Source organism: Acipenser ruthenus, chromosome 3, assembly GCF_902713425.1.
Source record: "Acipenser ruthenus chromosome 3, fAciRut3.2 maternal haplotype, whole genome shotgun sequence".
In the NCBI taxonomy this organism is placed as follows: domain Eukaryota; kingdom Metazoa; phylum Chordata; class Actinopteri; order Acipenseriformes; family Acipenseridae; genus Acipenser; species Acipenser ruthenus.
In genome coordinates this window covers 96,043,577-96,070,294 of record NC_081191.1, presented here as the reverse complement: position 1 = coordinate 96,070,294, position 26,718 = coordinate 96,043,577, and the positions used below count along the sequence as shown (strand labels likewise).

Below are 26,718 nucleotides of genomic sequence, written 5' to 3'. Positions count from 1 at the left end.
CAAGATAATGCAAGATATTTTTTTCTAAATATGCCATTTTATTTTTAAATTTTATATTTAAATTAAGGGGGTCATTTAGACAAAATCGTATTAACCTTATTGGGAATTATTCACATAATGGATCAGCACATAGCAATGTAGAATTACAGTACTGTACTCTGTGGTGACTGCTTGGGTAGTTTGTGAGTCCTCTTGGCTTTGTATTCACTTATTTATTTGCTTTTTATCATAAATGGGAAAACATACACAGCAAACTACTCTAAATGCCATGAGTGTCTACATCAGTTTATAATTAAAGCAGAGGACTTCCATTAAAAAATATATATATACAGTACACTAGGCTAGGGTATCACAAGGTTTAACCTATAGCAGGGAGCACACACACAGCATGCCTTGAAAAAAAGGTTATTTTACCATTTATTTTTTATTTTTTTGTGGAAGCAATTTGTTGCTAAGCTAGCTGAACTGCACTGACAATCAGTTTTGTTTCCGAAACAGAACAAAGATTAACCAAACTTCTAGCACATTCCAAGCAGATAGCCACTTGGACTGCTCAACAGTAAGAAATAAAGCACATGTAAACTATTTACCACAAATCCTAAAAGGAGAACGTTATCTTCCTTTACTGTACGATTATTTAAAAATGTCATTTTAAATGTGGAAGATAACTTTGTAACATGGCCAAGTATATCTGTCAGTACTTAAGGAAGAACATGAAGCTATCACTTAAGAACAGATGTGTAATCTCCCCACAAAACGAATGCAGTCTAGACAACTTCCACTAAAGCCTTTTGTTCTATTAATTATCTATAGTTGAACAGGTATATCATTTTACATCTCCAGTCTCACAAACTTTAAATGCCATTTGGAAAGATTCAGATACAATCTGAAAAAGAAAAAACACAGCTCTAAAATGAATTTAACAGGGACTCCTAATTAGTACGTCATATCTCATTTACTGTACAGTAGACCCGAGTGACAATGCTTAATGTGTATAAAATGCTTTTATAATGTGGAACATAAATCTATACACTTGCAATTAAGACATTTGGCAAATTCTACACAAAATATCCCAATTAATTCGTTTGGTTAGTGATGTCAAACCAATCTGGATTTTGTAGGAACTGGTTTCTCCAGCTATCATTTAAGTATAGGGGTCTTTCCAGTGAAGATTGTGTTCTTGTTTCAAAACCATAAAAAAAAAAAAGCTGCATAATACAGAAAAATCATTTAAGCTTATCACTGGAACAAAAGCTACTGTAGCATACAATTAATGTGGCCATCTGTTTTCAATATGCTGATCACGTGATGCTATAAACTACCTCAGAACCAACCAAATAAGGATCCCCGACTCTTCATCGTAATGTTCGTGGTGGATGTGACTGACTTGATAACACAGGCAACTTGCCCACTGACGAGTAGGAGCAGGTAATGTTGACTGGCAACCACAAACGTCCATTTTCATTACTGCTTGCTTACACTTACATAGACTTGTGTTTATTACATTGTTGTCTTTACGCTACGCATTTGTAAGAACTACAAATACAAAATAAAAACTGCCAAAAACCTTAGTAAAGCAAGACAGAAAGCGAGCTACAGATGATTTAGGAATACAACCACCTTACTTGTTTCCTTTGTCATGGATGTGTAGTGTGGATTACAATATTCGTAGCACAGATCAATACTAACATTTAAACTAAACAACACATTTTATGTAAAATGTGTATTGTAAAGAAATATATATTAATAATACAAATTCAAATAAAGGTAGTTAAACAAACGAAATACATCGGAATACAGGACGCACGTTTTACCACATTTAATCTAGATTTCAGAAAAGTGTAAAAATGTAACTTAAACTGAGGCACCAAAATGTATATAACAATTATTTCTACAGTCAACGAAACGCCAGCTAGCCCTTCCTACTGCGTGTTGATCTGTTTCCCGGATTGAGTGTTCAGGAATGTCCGTGGATTTCTACATTTCCAGGCCACTTACGCAATCTTTCTTACTGTGAGATTTAGCATCAACCCATCACTTTAAAATGCACATGGGTATATGCGTTGTCTTCTAAACTGAAATATTAGCTTTACATACATGATATACTGTACTTCCTCCGTTTAAAAGATCTCACAGCTGGGGTATGGCTGTTAACTGGAGGGTAATAATGGTGCAAATGATTAATTGCCAACACTTGTTTAGTTGTTCACAATCCGCAAAACGAGACTGTTTAAAATCTAGTTCTGTGTGGTAGTCTACCGAAGTTTTCCAAAGAACCATTAAAACTGACCATGACTGCATATATTTTGAAACCCTCGTTCGTTGATATTTTGCTCAGCAGTTGAGAGACGCCAGACGCCATGTTCAGATCCTCATCGCATAAAACAGAAGCACGTCTGTCTCTTTGGGTTTTATTTTCAAGTCACATATTTACAATACAAAAGTCTTACCTTCGTCGGGGATGCACGTTTCAGTAACTCGCGGTTCTGTAAAAACCCGTGTGTGATTGGTAAATGTGTTACATTTGTATTCCCGGAAGAGTTTTCCTTGTGTCTAAATGTGTGTATTCTGTCTATCCACAGTTTAGGGCTATGGAGAGTAAACAGTCTAATCGCAGACTGAACAGATTTGAGACGAGGAGAACTCTAGCGGCGGTGCTAAGAGTTGCTAGCGTTTTCCTTGTTTTCTGGCAATAGTGACACTTTTTTTCTTTAGAAAAAGGCGCAATACAGCTGGTGTTGGTAGGAGATTGTTAAGCATCGCATGCAACAAATACTGTACGGTCATTTACTGCAGGCTTAACTCAATGCAGTCTTCAGAAGCACTAACCTTTTGCAAACGTGTGTACACGTACTGTACCTCTTAAATTATAGCTCAGGAAATCCACGATTTAAAAATAATAAGTGCCCGCATCCATGTGTACATTGATCTTAAAATAAGATTATTATTATTACAAAGGTAAGAAATAAATATTTGGGAGTAATATTTGCTAGATGTTAGCCAGTCCATTTAAATATTCAAATGTAATTTAACGGTAAAACCCATAATCGGGGGGAGTAGCAAATCGTTTTACAGACGTGTAACTGAGAAAAAGAAAAAGGTAATTTAAACCCCTTACTTGCTGTATGGAAGTAAGGGGGTTATTCTGGCCCTTCACCTAATATAGGTTTCTCTTTGTCGCCACCTGTTGGAAAGTTCCCGCAAACACGGTCTCCTCATTTTGGAATTTATCCTGCTGTCAATCATTATACCCAGTCCGGTATAATAACACGCATTGGTAGACCTGTTTTACAATATTACCCTGAATGCATCTCAGAGTGAAAGGATCCAGATTTCACCAATAACGTAACATACTGGTTAAGAACTATCATAAATGTCTCCTTATAAATATTACAATTGTAAAATAAAAATCTTACCCTAGATTTCTGCCCATAAAACTAAAGATAGGAGCAACATTTTGGGTGGGGGAGGGCAAGTCATCCCCTTGTAATTGTCCTGCTTTCTTCATGCATCTCTATCCTCTCTTGACCATCTTGGGTTTCTTATGAATACATTGGTAACCCTTTCTGGGTGATAAAGGACCTTCCTGAAATTGTTTTCTGCTCGCGGGTTTCTTCTGAGATGTATGATGGACTGGCCTTTGAAGTTTTGGATGGTATTCTAAAGGGTAATAGTTAAGGAATCGATGCCACAAATGATCTGATCCGGACTGTTTACAATTGATGGGGAAACTAGCATTATGTGGGGTAAAGACTAGAATACATGGGAAGTTCAAAAGTAACATGGGGCTTGATTAAATCTAAATTCAATCTGCTGCCTTAACTAATGCGGATAAATCTAGATATTAAAACAAAATACACAATGCCACCCGATTGCTTGGTATCAAAGCAATTTTGTTGTACTTAAAGCGTTTTAATTATTTAAAGAGACAGTAACCAAATACAGTAAAAACCTGTCTAATCTTGCACTTATGTATACCAGTATTTTATATACATCTGCATTGTTGTTGGGTCCACACCAAATCCCTATGGAAATAAAGGGTGTGATTCCCTCTACTAGCTGTCTTGTTTGCCTCAATGTAAATATGGCTGTGCAGTCTGACACCAAGTATTTTTCTTTTCTAAGTTTATACTCAAGTATGTTGTGTAAATATGCACATGTCTCATGGGTGTGGTACAAGCCTTGTTTACATAATGGAGAAAAGTGTAATCTTTTTTTGCACAAAACATAACAAACATTCAAAATAAACAGCTCGTCTGGTTCCTAGTAGCTGATTCATCTCTAAACTTTAAGTCTGGTAATCCCAGTAAGTACATTCCAGGGTCAGCAACATAATCATAATGTCTCATATAACGGAATGAGTTAAGAAAAGTAAAAAAACATTACAACCCATATTTTTATTAAAATGATACCTCATGTTCCTCCCATTCAAATGATCTTCTGGCATTTGTTAATCTTTTTTACATTTGAGACTTCCTGTTATTATTCTACAATGTAAAAGCAATCCAGCCGAGCTAGCATAATTCTTTCTATATGTGTCTAAATATCTGTGCAGAGTACATGTTTATCTTCCCATTTTTGTTTCCATGCTGCAAAAGCGGGTGTTTGTGCAGTTCCAGGCCTTTCCTTCATTTCAATAAAAGTTGGTCAGATCCATGGAACCTGTAACTTCAGTTCCTTTCCAAAAGGTAAAACAGCCCCCTGTATCTCTCCTCCCATTGTGTGGTGCTTACATGTTAGGAATTGCTTGATTTGATCCTGATGTAAGAGAAACCGCAAACCGGAACATCGTTCAGTTTTCCCAGCCTCTCAGAACTTGCATACCGCCCTTATTTCAGATTTAATCTAGCCCTCGGACTGCCTCATGAAGTGTCTCTGCTCATGCAAGAGGAACAGTACTGGTAACATGGCATGTGTTATGGTATTGGTAAAATGGAGTTGTCGGATAATGAAAGTTAATGTTTTACAGGAGCAATCAATTCTTTCCTGCTTTGGTCAAGGCTGATAGTGTTAGTAATGATCTGCATCAAAGTTGATAAATAAAGTAATAAAAACAGCTGTGACTGCAAATATAGAGCATGTTGAGTTCTTAAGGAGAACTGTCACATTACTGTGCAGGATATTGTAGCTGCTAATGGCATCAGTGTTGGCACAACAGAAATAACTACACATGATTTAAACAATTGCATTTTCTTCTCGACACCCGATGGATCCCAAAGCAGCTCACGTCTGATTGAAGTGATTGCATTTAACAAAATAAATCCATACATTTTACACGACATGCACATTCATTCACTATATAATCACAAATGTTTAGTTTTGCAGGAAAACTGAGTGTTGGCAAACATGTATTTTCAATTTATGATATTTGGTACTGCCCTAAGTAGACCTTGATTTCTGTACAGCGCAAAACTGGAAAACCCGGCACAGCCTTCTTTTCTGTCAGTATCGAACCAGCTGCTTCTCCTTTTGATTGACATTCTTTGTAGCCAGTAAGATGCTTGACCCCCAAAGACACTGCTGAGGGGAAATGACTTTAGGAAATGCAAACAAGTGTAACAGACTTCCTGGAAGGAAAGGCAGTGAAACTGAAGTCTATTTTGCCTAGTATAGTGCCAGATGCCATCTTTTAAAATAAATCATTTCTTTTGAAACTGCACATTTGAATCCTACAGGTATATAGTGAAGGAAAGTGCATGACAGGTAAGAATTAGGAAATTCTTGTATTTGCTACAACTGTAAGAACTGTCACAAAACCCTAACCTCAAAAATCCCATGGCATAGTAAGAAATCTTCCCTGGTAAAAAAGCAAATATAACACATGAATCTAATCCTGAAAAATCTACAGTATCTAGTGTCTGCATTATTTTACTCTGGAATCTTGACTGTCTTTACTAGCAAAAACAGAGGATTATGTGACCGAGATTGGAATCCACAAATGTCCGATTTTTTTTTTTTTTTTTCATGCACACCAGGGAAGGGGAAAAGATGGTTACTTCCTCCATAACATGCAGAGGTGTCAGCCAACAGTGACACAACCAGTGAGCAAGGCCAGTGGGAAACAACAAGAGCAAAACATAAGAAAAGTTTGAGAACTTTTTAGATTTAAGCTAGCCCTCGGACTGCCTCATTAAGTCTCCCTTGTTAGCACATCATTTTCCCCTACTGGGCTGGGAGGCGACTCATTTAAAAGCACAGACATTATTCTTTTTTTAAGGTTCCCAGTGTTATAGATCATACTACTTCACCTGGTAGGCTATACCATGCATTTCTAACTTCCTACCTTCTGTTCTAAACTTTTTTTAATTTTTTTTAATTTAGTAGTCACCAATTGATTTTACCCTGTTTTTCTCCCAATTTGAAATGTCCAATTGTATTTTAGGCTCGGCTCACCGCTACCAACCCTCTGCTGACTCGAGAGTAGCGAAGACGAACACACGCTGTCCTCCGAAGCGTGTGCTGTCATCCAATCGCTTCTTTTCACTCTGCAGGCCAGCCATGCAGCCAACCCAGAGCTACAGCGTCGGAGGAGCCAGACCACAGGAGTCACTGGTCCGCAGTGAGCTGAGGACACCCAGGCCGAAATACATGTGTATTTATTTTGTCAAGTTACAACAGCCATTATTTTCTTTTTTACATGTCAGTACATTTAAGCTTCCACTAGATGGTGATAGACTCACATATACACACACCATACAATCTATAATTAATTCAGTTTGAGTTTCAAGTAACTCAAACAAGGATTTATTGCAATAAATCTGTTTTAATACTGATATGTTAAAAAGAGAAGTGCAGTAATCCTACACATGTACTAAATTATAACTTGGTGGCCTGGGTGATAATTACAATAAAGTGTGTTGGGGACCTGTGACTGGTACAATGCCTTTTTTGTCTCAGAACTGCTTGAATACAATTCTAAAGAATGGAAAAGAAAGTGTCCATTCTGTAAGTAATTGTTAAAGTATCATCTACATGATGTTAGTATTGTATGATTTTCTCTTGTTTATGACTTGATCATTATTTGCCATTCTTTCTGCAAACAAAACCTTCCAGCGGTGAATGGCTATAGCATTAACCATCTTTTTATACAGTGCCTTGCGAAAGTATTCGGCCCCCTTGAACTTTGCGACCTTTTGCCACATTTCAGGCTTTAAACATAAAGATATGAAACTGTAATTTTTTGTGAAGAATCAACAAGTGGGACACAATCATGAAGTGGAACGAAATTTATTGGATATTTCAAACTTTTTTAACAAATAAAAAACTGAAAAATTGGGCGTGCAAAATTATTCAGCCCCCTTAAGTTAATACTTTGTAGCGCCACCTTTTGCTGCGATTACAGCTGTAAGTCGCTTGGGGTATGTCTCTATCAGTTTTGCACATCGAGAGACTGAAATTTTTGCCCATTCCTCCTTGCAAAACAGCTCGAGCTCAGTGAGGTTGGATGGAGAGCATTTGTGAACAGCAGTTTTCAGTTCTTTCCACAGATTCTCGATTGGATTCAGGCCTGGACTTTGACTTGGCCATTCTAACACCTGGATATGTTTATTTGTGAACCATTCCATTGTAGATTTTGCTTTATGTTTTGGATCATTGTCTTGTTGGAAGACAAATCTCCGTCCCAGTCTCAGGTCTTTTGCAGACTCCATCAGGTTTTCTTCCAGAATGGTCCTGTATTTGGCTCCATCCATCTTCCCATCAATTTTAACCATCTTCCCTGTCCCTGCTGAAGAAAAGCAGGCCCAAACCATGATGCTGCCACCACCATGTTTGACAGTGGGGATGGTGTGTTCAGGGTGATGAGCTGTGTTGCTTTTATGCCAAACATAACGTTTTGCATTGTTGCCAAAAAGTTCGATTTTGGTTTCATCTGACCAGAGCACCTTCTTCCACATGTTTGGTGTGTCTCCCAGGTGGCTTGTGGCAAACTGTAAACGACACTTTTTATGGATATCTTTAAGAAATGGCTTTCTTCTTGCCACTCTTCCATAAAGACCAGATTTGTGCAGTATACGACTGATTTTTGTCCTATGGACAGAGTCTCCCACCTCAGCTGTAGATCTCTGCAGTTCATCCAGAGTGATCATGGGCCTCTTGGCTGCATCTCTGATCAGTCTTCTCCTTGTATGAGCTGAAAGTTTAGAGGGACGGCCAGGTCTTGGTAGATTTGCAGTGGTCTGATACTCCTTCCATTTCAATATTATCGCTTGCACAGTGCTCCTTGGGATGTTTAAAGCTTGGGAAATCTTGTTGTATCCAAATCCGGCTTTAAACTTCTCCACAACAGTATCTCGGACCTGCCTGGTGTGTTCCTTGTTCTTCATGATGCTCTCTGCGCTTTAAACGGACCTCTGAGACTATCACAGTGCAGGTGCATTTATACGGAGACTTGATTACACACAGGTGGATTCTATTTATCATCATTAGTCATTTAGGTCAACATTGGATCATTCAGAGATCCTCACTGAACTTCTGGAGAGAGTTTGCTGCACTGAAAGTAAAGGGGCTGAATAATTTTGCACGCCCAATTTTTCAGTTTTTTATTTGTTAAAGTTTGAAATATCCAATAAATTTCGTTCCACTTCATGATTGTGTCCCACTTGTTGTTGATTCTTCACAAAAAATTACAGTTTCATATCTTTATGTTTGAAGCCTGAAATGTGGCAAAAGGTCGCAAAGTTCAAGGGGGCCGAATGCTTTCGCAAGGCACTGTATGTTACTTCTGTCAGTAATCATCAAAATAATAATGAATTATACATTTAATTTACTTAACCTGCTGGATCCATCCGATTGAATGTGTGAGGAGATGTAATAATTGCAAACGTGTATTTTTCATTACAATTGGAAGGATCTGCTAGGTGATGCTCTGTGGAGGAGTTATGTGTTTACAATTGAAAATGCTGCATTTAAGCAGCAGCTGAAAGCAATAAAGTAGTACACTGCATTGTTTTCAACTGTAGCACTGTTACTTATCTTGACACCACCTCTCACATGTTTTAGTTTGTTTATACATATGTACAGAATCAGAGTCCTGGTTCATTGTCATGAATAAAAGCTGCTTAAATCTTGCTTGCAGAATCCTAGTGGCAAATAATATAGTGCAGGAGTTCACCTCAGATATAACACACCAGATAACCCAAACCACGACCCAGACAGTCAGAGAAAATGAATTGTACAGCCCCTGCAGCTACCTTCATCAAGAGGATAGAGAATTAGGTGCTCGACACACCAAATGATGTGAGGGGTGATGCTCTGAGTAAAGGGCCTGCTAGTACAGTAAAGTTACTAAATTCATCATTAGTGTTACAGAGGCAAAGAAACATGTGGTCAGCAGCTTAAATACTGTTGGAATGCATGTTACACAAATGTTTTTTTGTGAACTAAAACTTTGCTGTAAAAAAAAAAGAAAAAATAATTGACGTAGCCACAGTAGTAGTAGGCTTGTTAAATTTCAGTTGTCATGTAAACACAGCATTTCAAACTGTTTAATCCTTGCATAGTAGACACATTATGTAGACTGGAAGGGTGTGACCCCACAGTTAAGAGCATGTTCTATAAACAATTCTTGCTGCAAGTTGTGTGAGATTTGGGTAGTCTAGACTTGGCATCTCGGTCCATTGAATTGAATGAAGGGCTGGACAGGAGCCGGTAGCCTTCCCTTCTTACTATTCAGCTGAAGACCAAGCTGTGTAGTGTAGAGAAGTACGGGGGGGATTTTCCAGCATCTGCGTTATTGACAATTAACATGGATTTCCTTAGGCACGCAAACAAAATTAATAGTCGCAAGAAGCACTGCCTGTTAAGATATTAACATTATTTAGTAAAGCAACATAATTTTGGAAATGTTCTAAAATTAGCACGATTTATTTAATAACAAAATAGGCATAACGACCGCTTGAAAATGCCAAAATCAATGCTACATATCGACTTGTTCATTAGCACGGTAGTTCTCATTTACGCCCTTTTAAAAACCCACCCCTATGTTTCTCAGTATTATTAACTAATCAGCCACTAGGGGGAGATCTCTTGCATGTTGCAGAAAAACCTGAATCGGGGTCTGTACTTTTTTTTTTTTACTGTACATTACAGCTAGAGATGTGCTAAATATACGAATCATGTGATTATTTGTTACGATTAAAAATACACCAGTAAAAAGCTCATTACTCTCCATTTGTCAGTCATTATCAATGGCGCAGCAGTGACTGTCAAGTCTAAGGACAGAGGGACAATTTGCATTCACTCTTAACACAGGCTAGATGGTCAAAAGGAACAGCTACTGTGAAGTTCTCAATAAAAAAGAAAACCATAAAACCTTTCAGAAAGATTGCAGACATAAAAAGGAGAACAGTAAAACATTGTCCTCTAGAATAATTCTCTATTGACCTAAAAATAGTGCTTATCAGATGTGTAGAAATGTGGGATAAATCACTGGAAAACTTGTTTACCAGAACTATTTTGTTACATGGAAAATCTGTTCTAATGTGTGCTGAGTTCTCAGAGAGCAGATTAATATTGTCACTGCCTGAAATGAAGTATAGCTAGCTAGATAAGAGGAATAAAACATACTTTTTTATATTGGCAAGTGTGCAACAAAAATAGATATGGTCTTCAGTTTCGGCTTATCCCTTCATTTGAAAATACAAGTGTTTTTTGTCATTTGATTTGTGTCTTTAAACAGTGAATTATATTTTACAGTCATTTAACCCAAGTCATGAAGAATGTTTTTACACTTCCTTCATCAAAGATAATTGTCTGGCTTTAGTCTGTTTAAGCCATGTTAATTTTGTTCTGCTGTCAGTGTAAATACACAGACTCCAGTGGCTAACGGAAACAAGACAGTAGTTTAAATTGTGTTTGATTTCGGTATAAATGTAAGAAGACAGGAATTGATTTCTGTTACTGCTGTGCCCATGTTAGATGGGTTAACATGCAGTTCACTGTATACAGGATTATAGACTGCTAGGGCTCTTCTAGAAATATCACAAACAAACCCCATTCATTAGCAATCATACCACATTCAGTGTTTTACCATGCTTCATTCTCAATATTGGTACCGTTGACTTCGGCCACTTTAAAACAAACAAAAAAAAAATAAATCAGTCATTCCACACAAGCTTCCTTTATTGAACAGTGCTACACCACTCACTCGCTATAGCGGGTGTCAGGGTCCAATATAAATCCTCTATATCAAGGGCCGTGATACAGCGAGATACCCATAGAAAAACAAATAGGCTAACAAATACTGTACAACGCAACCTGTTTTTTTTTTTCTCATTTTTCGTATAAAAAGCAGCACACCGTTTAATTCGTACAATGGAGGGTAATTGCTTCTCATCAACTTCAGTCTACAATTAATTTCATGAGTCTTCCTCTCCTTTCTCAAATGCAAAAACCTGCTGCATTGAAATAATCCATTCATGTATATTGTTTGTGATGTGCAGTACGAAATAAAATGAACAGTAATTCTAAATACCTATGTATATTGCAGCTAAGGATGACACAGATAGACAATAAAAATAGGGAGCCAACTCCAGGACCGCGATATATCCGAATCGCAGTATAGTGAAAGGAAATATAACGGCGGTGGGTATATTTAGTTAGAAAAAAAAAAAAGTAGTGTTGAAATCTCTGCAAGGCTAATGTCTGTTTTGCATTGAAAGCACAGTTAATAAGAAATGTTATTTTCATGCATGGTGGCATTTTGACTAATTACATTTGCCGAAGCTCTCCGGCATGATTGTATCTCAGTTAAATGGTTTACATGCTTCACTATGATGAGAGAAGGAAATTGTAATTTGTGACCTTTCATTCTGAATCTGACATTGATTTGCATATTTTATTTAAAAATCTAATCAGCATGTGTGCAATTTGGAGATAAACAAGAAGTTCTACAAATACTACTTCCAGTACATTTAAAGCATTGGACAGACTTTTCTCATTTATTTTCTTTGACTTCCCCAGTTAGGCATAAACACAATAGGCATTCATCTTTCAGGACAAATTAATTCATGCAATTACCACAAATCTGGCACACATCATAAAGTCCATTACTTTCAGAACATGACAATAATAATACATAGTTTAACAATAAAAAGGCTGGTGACTTTTACAATTAAACTATGCTTTCCCACAGCACACACAGTATCGTAAGGGGTCTTAAACACAAAACTGGTCCCAGTATGGTCTGAGTGGCCTTAAAAGTCAGTCCTAATCTACATTGGGGGCCCATAGATAGTGCGTTTTTAAAGGGTCAGTTATATTTAGAACTCTTTTCAGTGGTGGTGTTCTGCCTAAGGTTACTGCTGCTGGATATTCAATTGCCCATGATTCAGCCATGGCTGGTGTTTTGTGAAGTCCCTTCATATTTACAATCATGAAGGGAGTTATTTTACCAAAACCCAGTGCACTCGAGTTTCCAAAGTCACCATTTTTTTTTTTTTTTGTATATGCCAAGTGATTGGCAAGTCAAGTCATCCACTATGTATCATTCATATATCTCAACCTTATTGGAAATTATTTTGTATGTGACAACAGGAAAGCGTTGGCTAATCTGGTTTTCACATTAAATCCCACTACAGCTTCCTGTAGTTCACATTTTACATAAGTATTGAACGTGGACACATTGAACTCATGAATATCTATAAAAGATTGAATAATTTGATAAAGATTACTGGATTGGTTTGAATAGTCCAGGATATTTTTTGACTGCAGTAAGCCTGTACCTATTACTGTCTCTGTTGAATCTCTGAGGTGAGGTGAGGTGAGGCGAGTCTTTCTAAATTCAAATTGGACGATGGGATTCATATCCACAGCATCTCGGATTTTTACTTTCTCAGTTTCGTTGTACTTCTGTCCAGTGACTGGAACAGAAACTCCATTTAAAGTAACGTTTTCAGTAACTGGTGAATTTTCAGTGATCCATTCTTCGTAGTGGATTTGTAGGACTCTGTAATGAATCTCCTAATGGCTGATGAGTTCATAAGCATAAGACCCGTACTTCCCTATCTACTACAGAGCTGGTCTCCAAGACATCTAGTCTTTGAACTGTATGGTTTGCGGTTCACGTCCAGCCCTTTATTTAACTGTATGTAAAACAAATATCTGTACGGTAGTCATTAGTAATGAATGGGTTGGTAAATGTGTTACTATCTTTAAATGCATCATACAGTTTTCCACAGCAAGAGGCTGTGCAAGGTGTTTCTCTGCATTTGAGGATCACCACACTAGCGATGGAGTATGTGTTTAAAGACTGTGAGCAGTTAGATTGTTATAGGTTACACAGAATCCATATCAGCAGTGGAGCTCACTCAAACTTCTTTTACATCACTATTGGAGATACACGTATATCTGCTTATAAAATGTGTCAAGTTGAAAGAGTTTTTAATGGAGTCATTATGATAGCTGATCTTCCCTGCTGTATTCTGTTTTCATTGGAAGCGGCAACACTCTAATAAGGATTGAATAAGAACAATAGTATATATGCAATGCCTGCTGCACAGGTTAAGTTATAGCTTTCAGTTTAGAAATCCTTAAGCCATTAGCTCTATTTGGTTACACTCCTGGAATTAACTTGGTAACTATGGGGCCCGTTTTCCACTGTGTGGTACTGATGAAGGCATGACTGATTCATTTGCTGTAAGATCGCCTGTTTCACATTTTCCTCATAAATACCACTTAACTTAATTCTGTTCAAGTCTTTTTAAGCTTATTTAAGCAGTCCACATACACACATTTCTTTAACAAGGTGCTAAATATAGGTATGAATTCATAACTTCATATTTATAGCACTTCTTGTCATGCATGTCATATTTATATTTCTGCAGACATTCCTGTTGCAATGTTTAACTAAAGTAGTGTTTTAATCTCATTTGCTATATCTGTGCTATTTTGCCTTGCTGGTTGGCATTTTGTTGGCCACATTTTTATTTATATTTCTGCAGACATTCCTGTTGCAGTGTGATGGTAGGTTTCTAAATGAAGTGAAGAAGAGTTTTAAGCTTTTAAGCTCTCTGTGCTATTTTCCTTTGCTGGTTGGTGATTTTAAGTGAGGTTTTTAAAAGGAATTGAGACCATACCTTGTAATAAGTACAGTTCTCTATTGTTGAGATTAATCAGCAGTAATGGCAAAAACAAGTGCACTGTAACACCAGACAATTAGGAATTAAGCACTGATGCAACAGGTTTGTGTTTATTTTAAATGTCTGAGAATATACTTTAGACACACAAAAAATATTTACAGATAAATGTGAAGATATACAACATTCAGATGCAAAAACTACTTTTTCAAGTTTTGAAATATTTTAACTCGCTTCAATAAGTGGGCATTTATCTAGTACTTCTCATTTTGTATGTAATTATTTGTGTACGTTTTAAATGGTCCAGCGATGGCAAGGGACTAACACGGGAAAGCCTGTCAGCTGCAGGTGGATACCTTGCTCCGTTTCTACAAACTCATTTGGTCAGATACCTTGTCACGTTTACAATGTGCTGTGTTGTACTGTATTTATCATTGACTGATTTAAATATGACTCTGGATGATTTTCACTTCTGTGATGTGTTTGCTGAACCTTGCATTCATGTTAAACCGAGACCTCGCATCGCATTTCTGTTGTAACATAGTATACAGCAGACGTGCTCCCCGCTACCGTAGCGATAAGCACCGCCCCTTCCTGCTTAGTGATGCAACATGGGTGTGAAGGGGCACCTGGGCCCAAACGCCCCTGATATGAAAATGTATTAATTACAATGTTATTATACATAGTTATAATGTACTTGCAGTCATTGTGAATTTCATTTCATACCATCTTAAAAAAAAACAGCCATAAAAGCAATTAGGACTGAAAAATAAATGGCTTTATAAATAATCTGTGTAGCTGTTAACTGCATCCTTTAAAAGGTACAAAAACTGAAATGATATGTTAAAAGGGATATTCTTAAAGTATTTGTTCTGTGCCATTACAAGAGATGTCTCCCTTGTGTAGTATCTATCCCTGTGCACATAATGGATACACCTCATGTCATGTATTGCTACAATGACTGTGTTAAGCTGATGTGGTCTAACTGTACAACACCATGGTGCTCCTCAGTCTTAGCACTATTCATTTTGTTTTACAGACTTTGCTTCTGTTTTGGGGTGAGGTCTTTTGTCCTGCCAGAACATTAGAAGTGTTTATGGCAGACCTGTACTTTGATTCCTCATCCCATTTACTTCCTGTGATACTGGACTGCACATATACTGTACCGTTTCCAATGTGCATGTGGAATGCAATTCAACAGCAACAGAATCCTATCTGTAGAAACTCTAATACAATTGAAGGAAAATGTTCGTGCTACTGTGGATGGAATTGTGTTTTGATGTACAGTATATATTGTAACTTGTCTCAGTTTATGTGTGACAGGTAGCCCTTGAAAATGAGATGAATCTAGGAAGATAAACAATAATGATTAAATATTCAAAAGAAACAATGTTTTGTATATTTTTGTATTTTTAAATGAGTATTACTAAAGAAATGGTGTCATCAAGAAGGGCTGCAGTACTTTACAAGACTACTAAAGCTGCTAGGGCCTCAAGCCCAGTTAAATACTTTGAGCGATTTATACTGTTATTGTGGTTACTCGTATACAAAAAACTAATAATAAATAAAAATCCCTGTCATCTCACGACATGTAGTTGATTTGTATCTTTATTCTGACATTACCACCTTCCCTGTGCCAAAAGCATAGCATTTACATTCCATTGCAATGAGCTGAATGTTTTATCAAGTTTGCTCAAACTCATCTGTCCTGGTTGTTTATGCTACGTTTTATAAATGATTCATTCTGCAGTTGCCTTTTAAAGCATTAACTCTTTCCAAGTGCACCGATAAAAACATCTGTGGAAAAAAAATCTTTTAAAATTAAAACATGCTAAACTTTTTTTTTTTTTTTACTACTACTACTACTGGTAACTCTTTTTTGCAGCTACACTGAATTTTGTAAATGCATTTGTCAAAGAAAAACACACAGCAGCCGTGCCAAATGTAACAGATTACTAAGTGAATGAAAAGCATGAATAGTAAAGATCATACTATTAGTCACTGCTGTAAAACCTGACAGAAATGTCCTTCAGCAGATAGAAATAGAAAAAGCACCCATCTATTTGGCATCTCAAAATAAAAATAAAAAAAAGATTGCATTTGTACGTTGAGACCTGATAGCATATTCTAATTACATTGGATACATTGTACTTTCTCACATTGTTTCCCACTGTCAATTTATAACAGATTTTGCAAGAAGAGCTGTAGTGATATGCAGTTATGATACATGTCAAGTTGTTTATACCAAAAACTGGCTTTATTTATTAGAAATGGAAATTAAAATACATTTAAACGAATTAAATTAATGTCATGTAGACATTGTTTTTGTACTTTTTTTTTTTTAAAAACTTAACCTTAAGTGGTGGGCTCTCCCTGTACGGCTCCAGCTCTTACTAATGCAGGCACCTCAATGTTGCCTGTGTTTACTTATAAGACCTACCTTTATTGCGGTAAGATCTTCAAAAAATATTTTCTATCAACGTTGGAAATAAAATGTATTTAAAAGGAGATCTAATTTCTCCTAAATGGACAAAGTTTTCAGGAAGTTGTTTTGGCTCTGAGAGGTACAGAAACACTCAATTTTCACATTAAACATTTCGCACCATGTACTCACTAGAATAAACAACCTACAGCATAGTGTTGAAAATGATATCCAACATAAGAGCCTACATCACGTCTATATAAGTTATAACAATGCCTGTATTGGAACTTGCTGTGGTGTTTCCTATCTTCTTGATCACTTGAAATAACTATGCGCTCTTTTCTGAATAATTAACTGCTCTTCATTTTTTGTGGTTCAAAGAGAATAGGTGACACTGCTTTCTGTCCTGGTCATCGTGATAGCTATCTGCTTGGGTGAATTGTGTAAGAGTTTTTGACTGTTAGTGCTTACTAACAGTCAAAAGGCAGGTCAAAAAATGAAGCTTAGATTTGAAAACATTCATGAGTCTATCTCTTAATACTCTGAGAAATAGAATCCAAAGGTGAGGGGGGAATTGCAACTGAAGTGCCCTGGCTCCAGCTGACTTCAGCCCTATCAACAAGGAGGCCGGCATCTGGAGATCTCAAAGTACGAACAGTGACATTGGAAGTGAGCAGTACCGTGTGGAAAGAAGGTCCAAGGTAAGATGAGCACTTGTAGGTTAAGAGCAAAATCTTTAAATCCATTCTAAAACCAGCTGGCAACCAATGCACACATTTTAAGAATGATGTAACATGCTGTTGGAGTTTAGATGGAGTTGAAACCCTCGCTGCTGCATTTTGAAGCTGCAGTGCACACAAAGAAGAGCTTGTGGCAAGAGACGTGCAAACGGAGCATTATAGTAATCTAATCTTGAACCGACAAAGGCATGAATGAGCAGCTCAGCATCTGCTTCAGTTCACATACGTAGGCCTGATGTTCTTAAGATGGGGGGGGGGGGAACCTGAGACATGACCAAAATGATGGGAAAAAGTAAACCTGGAGCCTATTCTAACACCATAGGATAGATGAAAAGGTAGAGGACAGTGATTGATTGAACACCCCTACTGTAGTGTAACCTTTTAATCATGTGTTTTTTTTTTGTTTGTTTGTTTTTTACAAAGTATAAGAAATTACAATGGACAGCATTTAAATTAATATCTATGTACTTTATTTGACTTGCATTTTCAGAATTATGTTCAGCTCAATGTTTTAATGAATACAAGAAAACACTATTTTATATGCTGAAAATACACATCAAAGGGTTCTGTTCTATTCTATTCATGTTAGTGCAGCTCTTAGTCTAAAGAATCACTGGACAAACGTGACCCTTTACATACGGCCCGTTTTAATGTCCTCAATGTAGATCGATGACATAATTGCATACAATGCAGTAACATCTATGTTATTTTTATTTCTTTTTTTCAAATTAGCTTATAAGCCTTCGTCAGACTTCAGACAATCAACCAAAACGCAGTTAGCCAGGTCTATAAACCAGGAGCCATTTTATTATTATTATTATTATTATTATTATTATTATTAATAATAATAATAATATTATATATTTTTTTACAATCCTCTAAGGGGCAGACAGCAATGTGTTTGTTACAATTGAGAACATCTTAAAACCTACATGCAGACAATCGTTGCAATTAAAACTATCCTGTGAGGGCACAGTATAACAGGAACAGTGTGCCTCGGACTGGATGGTTTGGCAGTTCATTCCAGGGTCAGTCAGAAGTTGGCCATCCAAAAAGGGGGCGAAGCCACACTACTAGAAGTCAGCGCCTTACTGCGGTAAGGGGATATGTCAGTCATGGATTGGAGGAGATGTGATTGCACTTGCTACCAAGGGGGCGTGACTGAAGGTATATCGGGGTGTGTGGCCGAACGAACTGTTTCTTTGTTATGGTTGAGAAGACCTGTAAAGGACGAACTAAAGAAAAGTAACCGTGAGTGCTTTTGTGCATGTTTGTTTATTGTGTGGTCCAGTAGTTAAAGAAACTGGCTTGTAACCAGGAGGCCCCCGGTTCAAATCCCACCTCAGCCACTGACTCATTGTGTGACCCTGATAAAGTCACTTAACCTCCTTGTGCTCCGTCTTTCGGGTGAGACGTAGTTGTAAGTGACTCTGCAGCTGATGCGTCGTTCACACACCCTAGTCTCTGTAAGTCGCCTTGGATAAAGGCGTCTGCTAAATAATTATAAAACAAACACTATTATTATTTGTTTATTAGACGGCTAACACCAGGAGCTGTCGTTGTGAAGCCAGCACGGGGCCGTGCCTGCATTTATTATTGTTTCTGGACTGTAACCTTTATTATTGAGCTGTGCAAATACACATTGTTGTGCAGTTGCCAGTAGTATTATTTAACGGTGTCAAACCGTGCGCACATGAATTAAAGAGCTTGTTTGGATCGTGAACTGTGCTTGTCCTGTTGTTCTACTGCATCACCTCTACACCTGCGCACTGCAAGCCACTTTGCCACAGGGACCCAACAGATGAAGAGTTTCTGTTTTAAGACTCGGTGAGCAAGACACAGTTATAATAATTGTATATACTGTATGTGTATATTTACTTAAGCTTGTCATAACAGGATAAAAGGAACTGCTGGGGTCAAACATGTGAAGTAAACTGGTACACAAGCTGGGCAAGGTATCTGTAGCTTGGAAGCCTGTGTGTTTAACCTACAAACTGGCCCAATCACAGGGCTGGCAGTGCAGGAAGCACACACGTTCACATTCTTTCAGGCTGTATTTCATGGGTTCAAATGGGATTGTATTTAAAAAAAAAAAGCAAATGACGTGTATTAGTAGATCAATCTGTAACTGTATATTTGATACATTATGATCTTGTTGTCTAGATGTAAGTTAGCTCAATTGTTAGAGGACCAAGATAATAGTAATGACTTGTAAAGTAAAGGCCACTGTGGTGTCATGGGATTGTCTAAGCTTGCCTGGCTGTAGATGTGTAACACCCACTGTGTTACACTAACACAGTGGCCAGTTTACTGAAGCACTGGTACAATGGTAGACAATGGGCCAGTTTACATGTGTGGTGTTTTTCACATGAAGTGCATGTTGGGAAGAAAAACTTGTGAAAGAGCCCAAAAAAACGTCCGCAGTACTTTAACAGTAAAGTCTCAATTACCTGTGAGAATCAAAGAAATGCTCGTGAAATCAATGCCCACTTACACATGGAAACACGAGTTTCTCTTGAAAATGCTAATTGGCTCATTCAAGTGCCTTAACTAAAGCCACTATAAAAGTCACATGGGAATACGTAAGTTTACCATGGTCCAACAATGGCAGCAGGTAAGTTCATTTTTTGTTTGAAATATTTCCCTTATCAGACTGATGTTGCAGATAACCCCACTTTTTTTCTGTCTTCCCTAAAAGTTTGCATAATGCTAATCATGCATGGATCTAAATGTGTTTGTAAAGTATCATACAGATTGTATTTACTAATTTTCTGTTCAAAACTATTACTAAAAATGTTTGAGAAAGGGATTTAAGGGGGGGCAACCGGGACATTTGTCCAGTGCCCTGGGCTGCCGAGGGGCCCGCAGCCAGGTTAAAATAAATACATAAATAAAAATAGCTATTTTACAGTTTGAAATCCAATCTACTTGCCCCATGATCGTGCTAGCGAAACACTTGCATCTCTTACTGGTGATGCCGCGCACGCTGGAGGACGACGAGAGAGTGAGAGCGCGAGAGAGAGAGAGACTAATACAGAAACAATGGAAAAACTTAGCGGTGCAGCGAAACAAAAAAAAAAAAAAAAAGGAAAAGCAAGCTAGTGAAAAATGCCTGCTGGAAAACATTCCGAAACCTATGAAATTTCATTTTTATAGGATTTAAAACCGAAGTAACGACAACAACAAATGAACCTGAACAACTGGTCAACGAGAGTTTTGGCGGCGCTACTGTTCCAAATAACGGGCCTGAAGAATTAGAAAGTAGTACAGAACAAGGAGTCGGACCCAGTCTGCCCACATCACCAATTAACGATCAAAGTAACTTCAATCTGCCTTTCGCTTTAACCCACAGATTTGTGGAATAACATTCTGGAGAGATTCGACAAAACTAGTAAATCCATTCAAGCACAAAACATTGAACTGTCAGTGGTAGCTGAATTACTTGAATCTCCTGAAAATATTTCTGGATGAGATTTGTGATGATTTTGAAAACCGTGCAATGGAAACTGCAGTGCTGAAGAAATATCGAGACGAAGAGCGACGGCAGAGACGACCACCCACTGTTCTGCAGGATCACAATTGCCCCAGTGGAACTAAAGTTTTACTACAGGGCAGAGACAGATTTCGTGTCCATATTCTCCTAAAGAATCTGGATACTCTTTCAACAGATTGCTTGCACCAATCAAAAGCGTATGTTACTGTGCATGACTTGTTTGGTTTCTGTACCGACTTTCAGAACATGTCAGAATATGACATCAAAAACAAAGCTGCTACACTCGTGCAAACCTATCCTTCAGATCTGGATGAATATTTCCCGTCAGAAATGCTCCAGTTTACTAAATTTGTTTCTGGCAAGCACAAGAGAACAGCATTTGACCAGCTTCAACTTATCCTGAATTCTCAAGTGATTTCCATGTTTTCGAATGTCGCCAATGCTCAGCGCATTTACCTATCTTTAATGTGCACTAACTGTTCTGGAGAACGATCATTCTCACGCATGGGACTCATTAAGAATGAAGTGAGAGCCACCATGAGCCAGGATCGCCTAAACAGCCTTGCCATCATGTCCACAGAATGTGATATACTCAGAAAACTGGATTTTACAGACATTATTAGAGACTGCACAGATGAAATTGAGAAGAAGATTAATTTTAAGGTAAGTCTGATTTAATTACTCTGCGATGTAAGGTTTACTTAGAACAGCGGGGGATTAGGAAAATTTAAGTAACATGCTGTTTAGTTTTAAGATTGTGGTATTGAGCACTAACATTAATATTCCTAACATTGTCTTTTAAAGGTTATTTTCATATTAATCCAGTTATTGAAAGTCGTGCATTTAAGTCACTAGATGGCACTGTGTAATGCCAAGTCTTTTGGGGGGGGGGGGGGGGGGACAGTCCCTTTTTCGATTCTGGGAAGAAATTGACTTTGTTGCGGCATCTGTGACTGCCCGCTTGATTGATACCTCCCAGCGCTCAACATCTGCAGCGTCATGCAGCTCTCCTAATCAGGGTAACGGGGAATTCTTGCTTGCCATTACACACCCTAGTTCTGGGGTTTCTTGCACATTTTGTGAACTTGTAAATCATATGTACTATTAGCTGTATATGAACAGTCACCTTAAACCTGGAAGTGATCTTGGGCTGCTTTTTAAAAAAAAAAAAAAAGTTCTTGTGTGTATATTTTCAATTTTTAAGAAGGCTCCAGCAGTAGTACCTCTCTTCCAGCCCCCTCCAGTCAGCAGCAGGAGCATCGTCACAGTTTGTCGCACAGCATGCTGAAGGGGCGGAGGAGATCTGTAATCCAGATGCTCCTTCTGTGGAGCTGCAAGAGGAGGAAGGAGAGGCAGGAACCTCAGTGGATGGGCTTGCACATGGTCCCGTCTATTTTAAACAAGCTGTATGTATTGATGTATGTTCTTTATCCACTGATACATAATTTTATTTTTAATCACCCCTAGGATGTCAACAATTCAGCGGCAGAGTACACACGATCCAGTCCTGTGGAAACAAACAGGCTACTGCTGCCAGACAACAGATGTTATTCCAACAAGCAGAGCATTTTCGGCAATGTGACTGGGCTAGTTGGATGAGGCAGCAACACCAGCAAATTGTGGTAATGGACACAGCATTGCTGAGACTGCGAGACCAGCCACGTTTATGGTTGACGTTGCCACTGACCCAATTCTGATGCCCAGCATTTCCTCTTCTGGCAGGGGACGATCTAGCGTTATTAGCCGGTCCAGTCACCTTTCTCGAGACATTCGCACCAGGGAAGGAAGACATCATGCCTCATAAATTTTAGAATAAATAAATAAATGTATATACTTTATTATGATGTGTTTCTGTATTTTGGTATGTGTTTAACCATTAAGTAATGTAGCTAAACCATACAATGCACAACACTCCTCAAAATAAACTTATTTCTTGGGAATCAACAATACTACTCAATATTTCAATAGCAGAAGCAGTCATACAAGTACAGCAAAACTAAGAATGCTATATTTGGTATAAAGAGATACAAAATAAAAGTACACTGTCAGGTTACAAAAATAAAGATAGCCGTGCATCTCTAATAGCAGCACCCTCTTCATATCACTGTTGTGCAGTTCTCGATAGCATATCCAACCCAGACAGCCTTGGAAGCAATCCAGGAAGGTATCTAGCACAGATCTCTAAAATTCTATGTCTCCTCCGGTTTTCAGCCATGGTGATCTGAAATACGTGGGCCGACCAGATTCTTTACATATTGCTGCTAATGGACTGTTTTCAAGATGATGTGTGAAAAGCAGTGTGGGCGACTACACTAAAATAAAGTATTAAAAAAAGCAGGCACAATCCATCAGCAAATCGGAGCTTTATCAACCATTTACGTCAAACGTGATGTCATATGGATTTCCTCGGGAGAGTCTCTCGTGTACCCTTCTCTACAGACGGAAACAGTATTTTTGGAGTTTCCTGCTAAACTACATGAGAATCGCACTGGGTCTGATGCATGGCTAATTTAAATATCACTCCCACCCCCTTCCCCTTTATTTGCATAACATGGGGGGGGGGGGAGGGGGAGTGGGAGTGGGAGTGGGCGTTCCCAGGAAAATGAAAGGCTTCACATGGAAACGCAAAAAGGTACCCGAGTCCATGTTTATTTCACGAGACAGAAATGTCTTGAGTAAGAGTAAACATACATGTAAACTAAGCCAATGAATGAGGAAAGTGAAATCACTGTTCCCCTGACACCAGGTCACACTATTCTCAGCCACTGCTACAATTAGTGGCGCCCAACACACTACAGTACATAATACACACAAATCTGAGGACAAATACAGTATCTTTTTTAAATTCATATTTTTATTACTGACAATACAAAAATATTCAATATTCAGTGGCTGAGCTGGGATTGAACCTGGACCCTCCTGGTAACAAGTCCCTTGCTCTAACAACTGGACCACCAAACCTCCTGTGCCCAACAGCCAACCACGCACATAGGCGCATAGGTTTGTATAATTTTTGGTTATATATATATATTAATGTTATTAAATATTGTTAAATATTCATTATATAATAGTTTATGTTGAAACTCCAAAGAAGCGCAAACTGTATACTTTTTTCAATGTGCCCACTTTATTTACAGGCTGTTTGCCAGGAATACAAGCCTGTCGCCCTGCTCTGGATTCAAGGCGGTACACTTTTTTTGTTTTTGTTTGTTTACATCGAACACACAGAGGGGCGTTCTTACAAGGCATTTTCAAAACTGATTCGCTGGTTGGATGGGATCAGCAAATCAGATGCTGCTTAACACGAGCAAGAAAAGAGGAGCACGTCCACTGCTTGTCTGAAGAAAATACTGCAACTACCAAGGCAGGGCGTTTGGTGCATTTCCCTTGATAGACTTAAATAATGTTATTAACTATGCTTGTTACAAAAATGTAATTATTGCATTGAGTATCCAGTATTTATATCAATGTATATAATGAGGAATGGAATCAATCGAAAAATCGAGCCCTAGTACATAATAATATATTTCAATTATAGTTCCATAAATATAAATAAAATAAATAAAAGCAATAAATAACTAATGTATAATAATGTTTGACTGCATATAAACCTTAGGCCATGTGTAACTTTTGTTATAAAACAATAAAGAATATTTTAAAACACAACCATATTATACATATTTTATATATAACAATTTATTTTGAAAGACTAGGAAATAATCAGGTGTAGTCTGAAGTGTTAATTACAATCACACCTCAAACTACCCGCCGAATTGAGGCTGCATGATTTTTTTTTCCTCAGGCACTCATATGGACGCCTTTCAATTGAAGCCGGATCAGGGCCTCATTTGTTAAAGAGATGCAACGGCGCAGAGTGATTTATTTCAAGCATTTTTTCACCCCGTGGTCGCGTCTTCTTTAAAAAATAGGCCCTCGGTCACAAGCAACAGCTCCCAAAAGCTAAGCATGCCCCCCAAGCTGACACTTAGCGTTCATCTGTAAATAGAAATATTGTTCACATGTATGTAAAATATAAGCTCAAACATTGGTGGAGCGGGGCCCACGTTCCTGAATATTGGTGGAGCACGGGCACCACGGGCCCATATAACTCGCCGCATATTACCATACATTGTTACTGCCAGGCCCACCGAGAGGGTGGGGAGGACGGGGAAATTTCCCCGGGGCCCAACGCCATGAAGGGGGAACTTTTTTTTTTTTTTTTTTTTTTTTTAATATATATAAAATATTTTAAAACAACTAGCCCTGCACAAAACCCTTTGTGTTCCCACCAACACATTAAAAAGAAAAACTCCTGTACTGCACACCGAGCCGATGTGCTTCTGTTGTGAAATGATTGTGTATCCAGGCACTGTCAGACACTTCCTAGGAGCTCTTAAAATAAACAAACCCCCTGGGCCGGATGAGATCCTCCCAATAATACTCAAAGAAATGAAAGAAGGGGTTGTACCGACAGACTGGAAAATTGCAAACGTAATACCGATCCACAAAAAGGGAGACAAAACCGAACCAGGCAACTACAGACCAATAAGCCTGACTTCTATTATATGCAAACTTATGGAAACTATAATAAGATCCAAAATGGAAAATTACCTATATGGTAACAGTATCCTGGGAGACAGTCAGCATGGTTTTAGGAAAGGGAGATTGTGTCTAACTAACCTGCTTGATTTTTTAGAGGAGAAACCTCAAAATGGAGCGAGGTAACCAGGGGAGTACCACAGGGATCAGTATTAAGTCATCTGCTATTCCTAATATACATTCATGATTTAGATTTTGGTATAGTAAGCAAAATTGTTAAATTTGCAGACGACACAAAAATAGGAGGCGTGGCAAACACTGTTGCAGCAGCAAAAGTAATTCAAAATGATCTAGAAAGTATTCAAAACTGGGCAAACACACGGCAAATGACATTTAATAGAGAAAGTGTAAGGTACTGCACGCAGGCAGTAAAAATGTGCGTTATAAATATCATATGGGAGATACTAAAATTGCAGACAGTGGGTCAAACCAATGTTCGTGTTGGGGTACGTTTTTTCATCAATGTTGTCCTTCTGGAGTGCCTCTGAATGCCTTTTAATTTGTTTGTTTTTTAAACCATTTAAATGCAAAACCATAACAAAACATGTAGACAGGCTTTTTTTATTTTTAATAATTTGTCCTGCGGTTGCCTTTAATTTTTTTGCACGTACTACTACTTTGTATATGATGTAGAATACGTGATTGTAAACATCTAACACCAGAACATACAATACTCTTTCAAATAAACGTGTTATGATTTTGAATATGCGCTTCTTAGGGTCGGTATTATTGTCATTGCTTGCGCACCGGCACCTCTTTCTTTACAAATTAAACACTGCGTGCATGTGTTAGGTCTTGTCAGTGTTTCAGATTGCACGTGAACAGTCTGTTGTTGCCATGAGAACAACCTGTTGATTGACAGGTTTGAAAGTTGTACTCGCGCGATTTCTGGCTGTGTGAAAGGGTTATTACACCGGCATAGATTGCGCAATTTCATGCTGAGTCAAAGGGTTTTTTACACTTTTTAAAACATTTCAGACGGCACAGTAGCTGCATTTCTGTGTGAAAATGGTGTAAGAATGATTTTCTTTCCATTGCATTAACATAAGCACTGCCAGTCTAGGATAATTACAAGAACATTATAAAGATTTATAATGTTCTTTAAATCATTGTTTTAAAGATGGATTGTAAGAACAGAAGTCATCTAGTGGGACAGACAGACAGTCATGTCTGTGGTTTTGGTAGTTAAGAATGATACAGCTGTACCTGCAACAATGTCATTGTTTTTTTTCCAAACTACTGTATTTGGATGTCATGTGGTTGTAGTTAGTATCTGTCTGTAGGATTTATGGTTATTTTTTGGAACAGAAGCAAGTCTAAGGGGAACATTTTGAAATGTGCAATCCAGACTGATTTAATGGCTTTTATGGTTTGAATGGATACCATTTG

At 38.0% G+C, this 26,718-nt stretch overlaps 1 protein-coding gene and 1 long non-coding RNA gene across 6 annotated transcripts in view; one reads left to right on the top strand and one right to left on the bottom strand.

The window, feature by feature from the left end:
* The window catches only part of LOC117394789 (zinc finger MYND domain-containing protein 11-like), a 53,404-nt gene extending 50,749 nt beyond the window's left edge, over positions 1-2,655 (bottom strand). For 3 of the 5 annotated variants that reach the window (XM_059019212.1, XM_059019219.1, XM_059019224.1), the window contains exon 1: positions 2,451-2,655. The gene's annotated coding sequence lies outside the window, so the exon portion shown is untranslated. Of the gene's footprint in view, positions 1-2,290; positions 2,371-2,450 lie in introns of those variants that run through there. The other 2 variants (XM_059019227.1, XM_059019217.1) reach the window with 2 other exon arrangements.
* LOC131728030 (uncharacterized) lies at positions 1,339-22,568 on the top strand. Its single transcript, XR_009322493.1, has 3 exons — positions 1,339-1,428; positions 6,383-6,592; positions 22,198-22,568. It is a non-coding gene; the product is annotated as an uncharacterized LOC131728030 (long non-coding RNA).
* The last annotated feature ends 4,150 nt before the right edge of the window (positions 22,569-26,718 follow it).